A 7,087-nucleotide genomic window follows, 5' to 3' on the forward strand; every position below is an offset into this window, starting at 1 on the left:
GTCTTTTAATTGAAACTACTCACATAGTGTCAGAACTTGCTGAAACTCAGGTTCTTTTGTTTCACCACAGTGGTGGTGGGGTGGGGGGGAGCAAACAGCAAGAAGCAAAGTGGCAGGCAAAGAGTGAATTTATTAGCATCCAGAACACTTGTGAGACAAACTAGCCAGCAGATGAGAAAGCTCTGCCCCTAGGTCTGAGAGTATGCTATTTTTATAAACAAATGAGGAGAGGAGACCATCTCCTTTCTTACTTTTATACAGACACCCAGGCTTACATCATTAACTTCTCATTTGACCCTATATTAAATGAGACTGTCATGGCACTATTTATAATGTATATTAGCAGAAGGGTGGTAATATATACTGAAATATGACAATTCATCTCAGGTTTCAGTGTAATGTCCCCTTTCACCTATATTCCTATCTTGTCTACAATCAGAAATGCTATTCTTCAAGGACTATTAATTCCCTGACTTCATGTAACAAGATTCAGACTCTTGTCTATTTTTTTGTGTTTTAACTAGCAGGATTTGTGGTTTGAGTGTTTCTGGTGCTTGATTGCACCTGGTCTTCCTTCAAGGTACACTATATTGCTGCTAGGTTGAAAGTGAAAGTGTTAGTCACTCAGTCATGTCTGACTCTGAGATTCCATGGATGATAGCCTTCCAGTCTCCTCTGTCCATGGGATTCTCCACACTAGAATACTGGAGTGGGTTGCCATTTCCTTCTCCAGAGGATCTTCTTGACCCAGGAAGATCAAACCCACCTCTCCTGCTTTGGCAGGCAAATTTTTTTACCATCTGAGCCATTAGGAAGGCTGTTGCCAGGTTATGGATTCTTTTCTTGAGTGATCATTAGCTACACAACAGTCTTGCCAATGCCCTTAAAATGCCCTTTGTCTTTAATCCACCGGTGGGATTTCTAAACTGACTAATTATCCTACTCTATTCCTATTAATTGGAGAAGGCAATGGCACCCCACTCCAGTACTCTTGCCTGGAATATCCCATGGATGGAGGAGCCTGGTAGGCTGCAGTCCATGGGGTCGCTAAGAGTCGGATACGACTGAGCGACTTCACTTTCACTTTTCACTTTCATGCATTGGAGAAGGAAATGGCAACCCACTCCAGTATTCTTGCCTGGAGAATCCCAGGGACAGGGGAGCCTGGTGGGCTGCCTTCTATGGGGTCGCACAGAGTCAGACATGACTGAAGTGACTTAGCAGCATTCCTATTAATAGGCTTCTCTTGTGGGTCAGATGGTAAAGAATTTCTATTAATACTCTTAATTTATCCTTCCTCCCTTTCCCTGTCTCCTTTGGTATAGATTACACTCCATTTAAAGTTATTACAAAACAATGGCTATATTTTCCAGAACTGTGCAATGTGTAATGAGAACAAACTAGTGGTTAAGTCAGGATAGGGAGAAGGGGAAGGGCAAGAGAGAATTGTGGGTTTGAGATACAAACTTCTAGTATGAAATAGACAAGCAAGAAGAATGATTTATAACATGCTTCCCTTGTGACTCAGCTGGTAAAGAATCAGCCTGCAGTGCAGGAGACCTGGATTCGATCCCTGGATTGGGAAGATCCCCTGGAAAAGGGAAAGGCTACCCACTCCAGTATTCTGGCCTGGAGAATTCCATGGACTGTATAGTCCATGTTGTCACAAAGAGTCGGACACGACTGAATCACTTTCACTTTCACTTTTTTTTTTTTTCCAGATAAATATATTTTCACCATGGCCCAAGAGTCACAAATGATTCTGACATTTTGGGCTAAACAGTGAGAGACTCAGAGGCCTTAATGCAAGTGCTGTGTGATAAATGCAGCATTTTCTTATTAAGAAAATGAATGAGCACGTTTCAGGGATGGCAAGGGGTTATGAATAAAACTAGACAGTTCTTGAACTCTTGATAATTCAGTTATTCCTGTCAAATATCAAATGGATGCCAATAGTTCTGATTACAAATGACTATAAAGAGGTGAAAGTGAAGTCACTCAGTCATGTCTGACTCTTTGCAACCCCATGGATTAAAGCTTACCAGGCTCCTCCATCCATGAGATTCTCAGGCAAGAATACTGGAGTGGGTTGCCATTTCCTTCTCCAGGGGATCTTCTCAACCCAGGGATTGAACCTGGGTCTCTCGAATTGCAGGCAGATGCTTTACCATCTGAGCCAGAAGGGAAGTTCCCACCAGGGAAGTTCAGCTACAAAAAGGTAGCTGATATTAATCTTGGTAAATATTAATTGACCTTCACTTTGTCAACAAAGGCCCATCTAGTCAAAGCTATGGTTTTTCCAGTAGTCATATATGGATGTGAGAGTTGGACTATAAAGAAAGCTGAGCGCCTAGGAATTGATGCTTTTGAACTGTGGTGTTGGAGAAGACTCTTGAGAGTCCCTTGGACTGCAGGAGATCCAACCGGTCCATCCTACAGGAATATCAGTCCTGAATATTCATTGGAAGAACTGATGCTGAAGTTGAAACTCCAATATTTTGGCCACCTAATGCGAAGAGCTGACTCATTTGAAAAAACCCTGATGGTGGGAAAGATTGAAGGCAGGAGGAGAAGGGGACGACAGATAATGAGATGGTTGGATGGCATCACTGACTCAATGGACACGAGTTTGAGTAACTCTGGGAGTTGGTGATGGACAGGGAGGCCTGGCGTGCTGCAGTCCATGGGGTCACAAAGAATCAGACACAATGTAATGACTAAACTGAACTTGTCTATGAAAGGAATATATGCTTTCCTGCCCAGTAAGTTTGGATTTGTATATGATATCTTTGGCCAATTAACTGTGAGTAGAAGTGATAACTTTATATTTTTGGGCTCCAAAATCATGGCAGATGGTGATTGCAGCCATGACATTAAAAGACGCTTACTCCTTGGAAAGAAAGTTATGACCAAACTAGACAGCATATTAAAAAGCAGAGACATTACTTTGTCAACAAAGGTCCATCTAGTCAAGGCTATGGTTTTTCCAGTGGTCATGTATGAATGCGAGAGTTGGACTGTGAAGAAAGCTGAGCGCCAAAGAATTGATGCTTTTGAACTGTGGTGTTGAAGAAGACTCTTGAGAGTCCCTTGGACTGCAAGGAGATACAACCAGTCCATTCTAAAGGAGATCACTCTTGGGTATTCTTTGGAAGGACTGATGCTAAAGCTGAAACTCCAGTACTTTGGCCACCTCATGCGAAGAGTTGACTCACTGGAAAAGACCCTGCTGCTGGGAGGGATTGGGGGCAGAAGGAGAAGGGGACGACAGAGGATGAGATGGCTGGATGGCATCACCGACTCGATGAACGTGAATTAGAGTGAACACTGGGAGTTGGTGATGGACAGGGAGGCCTGGCGTGCTGCGATTCATGGGGGTCACAAAGAGTCGGACACGACTGAGCGACTGAACTGAACTGAACTGAGAAGTTGTAACACACCAATGACACTGTAAGAGCCACTGTATTTTACAGTGGTGCTCTTATTCTTTATTGTGTCTAACTTGAGAATGAACATGTACCCCAAAGGGACAGATTTGTCAGCTTGGGTCTCAGAATAAAAAAAACAAATGTCAGAGTCTCAGCCTGTTTAAAACCTGGAGAAGTGTGGCAGTCCAAAAGTAGCATGAACAAGGACTGCTGCTGCTGCTAAGTCGCTTCAGTCGTGTCCGACTCTGTGCGACCCCATAGAGGGCAGCCCACCAGGCTCCTCCATCCCTGGGATTCTCCAGGCAAGAACACTGGAGTGGATTGCCATTTCCTTCTCCAATGCATGAAAGTGAAAAGTGAAAGTGAAGTCAAAAGCTCAGTCGTATCCGACTCCTAGCAACCCCATGGACTGCAGCCCACCAGGCCCCTCCGTCCATGGGATTTTCCAGGCAAGAGTACTGAAGTGGGGTGCCATAGCCCTCCATTATTGTTAAGTAATGAAAGATTTCAAATTGCTTGGTTTGTTTAGTAAAGCTTGCTAATGTAATTGCTTCTTATAGACCTTTTCCTAAAATCGTTGCTAAGTTAAAGACCAGCTTGAAATTTTTCCTATGCATAGTTGTTCTAAAATATGTACAATAAATATTTCCCTTTATGGATAACTTTGGTCTTAATATTTAGAGATTTGGACAAAAGTACTTGATAATTCCCTGGTGGTTCAGTCAGTAAAGAATCTGCCTGCAATGCAGGATATCTGGCTTCAGTCCCTGGATCAGGAAGATCCCCTGGAGAAGGAAATGGTAACCCACTCCAGTATTCTTGCCTGGGAAATCCCATGGACAGAGGAGCCTGGTAGGCTACAGTCCATGGGGTCACAAGAATTGGACATGACTGAGCGAGTAAACCACCACTTGATAATTCAGTTGAAATTAACATTCAATGGTTTCATGAGTTGAAAGAAATGAAAAAAAATAACATTTTCATTAGTAAGAATAAGGGATTTATTTTTTAAACTCTTGCTAATAATAGAGATATACATATGTACTTAGGTAGATATTTATTCATTCATTTATCTAATATTCATGATTATATACTGTACACAAGTGTAAGTTCTATGGACTTTGTATTATTCTATGAATAAAACAAAGTCCCTGCCTTCATGGAGTTTGATTGTATTTGGATTGCAATTGTATTTGTATTGTCCAACTCCTTGCACCCCTTTGGACAAAGCCCACCAGGCTCCTCTTTCCATAGGATTTTTCAGGAAAGAATTCTGGAGAAGATTCTCATTCCCTTCTCCAGAGGATCTTTTCCTGACCCAGAGATCAAACCCCATCTCCTGTGGTTTCCTAATGGAAGGCAGATTCTTTATTTGCTGATCCTTTGGGGAAGCCCAGTGTTGAATTAAATAAGCAGTCATGAGTTCATATTGACATGAATGAATAAATGAGGGGGAAATTACTTTCTTATAATGTAGTGCCATTCAACAAGCTAAGAATGATAGAAATAGAAACTATTGACAGAATTTGCAATTAATTTAGTGGTGAAGGATTAAGGCTAAATGATCAGTGGATGCTAAATGCAAAAGAATGAATTATTAATACCACAAAGTGCTAATCAGTTGCAAAGGCAGAAAAGGTGATGTTATGTTAGAGAAACAGGGCAGACACCAATTTTAAAAAATGATCAAGTTTGATAGCAACAGTGTGGAAGAGGCTGGGTATTACATGCCTTCTGGCGTGATATGCTGAGAGATTCACAATTTTTCTGTATGTCCTGAGTGTTGAGATGGGCAAGATTGGGAGATATTAAAAGTCTATACTCTAAAACGGCAAAGGTCATGAAACACAGAAATATGCATAGCAACTGTTGAGACTGAAGGAAATCTCCAAGTCTGACAATAAAATGGAGCATTTTAACCCAGATTGGATCTAGGACAAGAAGATAAGAACTAAAAACCCTGTGATGAAAAATTTTGGATGTATGTGAATGTACCATATAAATTGAATAAGAGCACTGTGTCATATTGATTTCCTATTTGGATAGTTGTGGTTATACAAGAAAGTGCCCTTATTTTTAAGAAATAGACACAGGCATATTGAAGGATGATTATGTCTACAACTTGATCTCAGATGGTTCAGAAAAAAAATAATGATAATTAATGAGTATGCAGTACTTTGGCCACCTCATGCAAAGAGTTGACTCATTAGAAAAGACTCTGATGCTGGGAGGGATTGGGGGCAAGAGGAGAAGGGGACGACAGAGGATGAGATGGCTGGATGGCATCACTTACTCGATGGACGTGAGTCTGAGTGAACTCCGGGAGTTGGTGCTGGACAGGGAGGCCTGGCGTGCTGCGATTCATGGGGTCGCAAAGAGTCGGACACGACTGAGTGACTGATCTGATCTGATCTGAATGAGTATGCATGTGTGTGTATGTATTAATGATTAATGTGTGTTTTTGTTCAGTTGCTAAGTCATGTCCAACTCTTTGCAACCCATGGACTGCAGTATTCCAGGCTTCCCTGTCCTTTGACTACCTCCTGGAGTTGGCTCAAACTCATGTCCATTGAGTTAGTGATGCCAATCCAACCATTTCAACTCTGTCCTCCCCTTCTCCTCCTGCCCTCAAGCTTTCCCAGCATCAGGGGCATTTCCAGTGAGTCAGCTCTTCACATCAGGTATCCAAAGTATTGGAGCTTCAGCTTCAGCATCAGTCCTTCCAATGAATATTCAGGGCTTATTCCTATAGTATTTGATCTCCTTACAGTCCAAGGGACTCTCAAGAGTCTTCTCCAACACCACAGTTCAAAACCATCAATTCTTTGGCGCTCAGCCTTCTTTATGGTTTAACTCTAACATCTGTACATGACTACTGGAAAAAGCATAGCTTTGACTATCTGGACTTTTGTTGGCAAAGTGATGTCTCTCCTTTTTAATATGCTGTCTAGGTTTATCATAGCTTTCCTTCCTAGGAGTAAGTTTCTTTTAATTTCATGGCTGAAGTCACCATCTGCAGTGATTTTGGAGCCCAAGAAAAGAAAATGTCACTGTTTCCACTTTTTCCCCTTTTATTTGCCATGATACACACATACCTGTGTGTAAGTATGCATTAACGATTGTTCCCTCCAGAAACTGAGATTCTAATTGCCACCCCAACCCAACAAATTCTTAAAAAGTTTCAAGATTCTTCAATTTTTGTATAATTTATATAAATGTTACACTAAATATGGCTTTGATTCTGAAAAATCAAAATTATTAAACAAGGGGTAGGAAACTCCTAGTCTTTTCTGCAAATAAGAAAACATATATCAATTGACTATGATGTTGTATTCTACTGGAGACCCATAGTGATTTTTTCATAATTTTGTGTGTCTTCTGATTCAGAGAAAGGACGCATTGACTGTTAAAATAAAAACACTATAGGAAAAAGATGATCAATACAATATAGAAAAATAGGAGATGTAAGTTAAAACAACATTGTTTAAATAAAAAACAATTTTTTTTGCTTTTGCTTTTGTTTTATTTTACTGGTATATGTCACATTCATTAAAACTTTACAGATCTTACTTTCATTACATTGTGTATAGGATAGAAGGAACCCTAAAGCATAACGATTTTAAATTAGCTAAAGATATTCAAATGTAAATTGTACTCAT

The sequence above is a fragment of the Bos indicus genome, chromosome 6 (genome assembly GCF_029378745.1).
Source record: "Bos indicus isolate NIAB-ARS_2022 breed Sahiwal x Tharparkar chromosome 6, NIAB-ARS_B.indTharparkar_mat_pri_1.0, whole genome shotgun sequence".
Classification (NCBI taxonomy): Eukaryota; Metazoa; Chordata; class Mammalia; order Artiodactyla; family Bovidae; genus Bos; species Bos indicus.